The sequence below is a fragment of the Geospiza fortis genome, unplaced genomic scaffold, assembly GCF_000277835.1.
Source record: "Geospiza fortis unplaced genomic scaffold, GeoFor_1.0 scaffold70, whole genome shotgun sequence".
NCBI lineage: Eukaryota > Metazoa > Chordata > Aves > Passeriformes > Thraupidae > Geospiza > Geospiza fortis.
This window is the reverse complement of record NW_005054317.1, coordinates 6,547,085-6,548,715: the sequence shown is the minus strand read 5'-3', so window position 1 is coordinate 6,548,715 and position 1,631 is coordinate 6,547,085.

Here is a 1,631-nt window from a genome sequence, read left to right as displayed (position 1 = left end):
CGGGCCGAGGCTGGTCCCGCGGCCGCCGGGGGTAGACGGAGGGAGGGGGCAGTCGGATCCACACACAGGGTCCTGAGGAAGGTCTGAGGGGGCCCTGCCTCACACCTGCCCCCCACTTGTCTCTCAAACGCTCAGCACGGATATGCAGCACCCTGGCAGCCACTGGGACGTGGGACCCTGCCAAGGTTCAGGTAATTAGTTAATCTGCTTAATTGTCCGGCTGGAAAACTGCCCACCCTGCCCAGGCTTGAGCTGGCAATGGTACGGCCACAGCGTAAAAGGTCCCATCAGCTCAGGACTCCATCCTGCAGGGTGGCACCTGCACTCCAGCTCGCTGCCTGCACCTCTGCTCCTCCCTGCCTGCACCTCAGCAGTGCTTGAGGCGCCGAAGCCTTGGACAAGTCCTGTCATCACCATCGTTCTTCTCTCGCCAGGCCAGCAGGCACATGTGGCACCTTAGGTCCCCATGACAGCACCGGTGTGCTGGCAGTACCACACAGTGTCCCACTCCTGCTCCCTGCCACCTCTCCATTCCCGGGGCACTGTGTTCACCAGTAGCACATGAGGCATTTCTGGTCCCCCATCCCCTCCTCTGTGGGGTCAGGAGGCTGTGGCAGCCAGCTGAGCACAGGGACTGGGAATTTGGGCAATTTGGGCAATTTGGGCATGCTGGGCCCCAAAAGGCAGGGACGGCAGGCAGCTGGTCTGGGGATTAGTGCTGGGGAGGCTGCACAGGGGGAGAGTGCAGGTGATCCTGCCCTGCACTGTGCACTTCAGCACTGGGCACTGCAGCTGGATGGTCTCACCCTGAGGAAGGTGCAGCTGCAGTGCTGAGTGTGCAGTGGGACTGTGGGAAGGGAATTGGCTCTGCCCTGTATGCCACAGTCACTGGAGCACCTTTAGCACCAGGCAGGGCACAGCAGCCACCTCCGCATCCTCGGTGCTGTCAGAGGTTTCCTCCTCTGCCAAGTGACTCACTGGCAGATGAAAAGCTGAGCCCCCTGCTCTGTGCTGCTGCAGCAGCCATGTGCCTGCTGCCTGCACAGCTGGGTGGAGGATGCAACCATCCAGTTCTCTCAACCCCTGTGCCCATGGCCACCTGGGTGTCACAGGCTTTTGATCACTGTTCTCCCCCTCCTCCTGGGTTCTCCCCAAGAAAGGTTCAAAACTCCAGTTTCAGAGTTTCAGAGAAAATGGCCCCAGTTAAATGCCCTCAAACAGACTGGAACCCAGCTTTGCTTTTTTTCTGACCGTTGTTTGTGTTTTATGGTTCTGCCCTGTGCCCTCCACAGTTCTTGGCTGTGCTGCAGGAGGAACAACCCTGGCACCTTCCCTGGTTGAAGGATGGGACAAGACCCTCACAAACACTGGTACTGGCAGCTCCATGGACACAAAGGCCAGGAGAAATCACACATACCTGGGGCATGGCTGATCCAGCAAGGAACCAGTGACAGTGAGTTGGGAGTACAGGCTGGGAGGCAGGACCAGCTCCACCAGGGTGCAAGAAGAGTATCTTGGAAATCTTTTGCCATGCAGCACGCACACTTCCATTTTTGTCCAGCAAGGCTGGGAGAGGAGCTGCCATCCTCACAGCCATATGGGGACAAATGCCCTTGTTGGCAGCTAAAAGC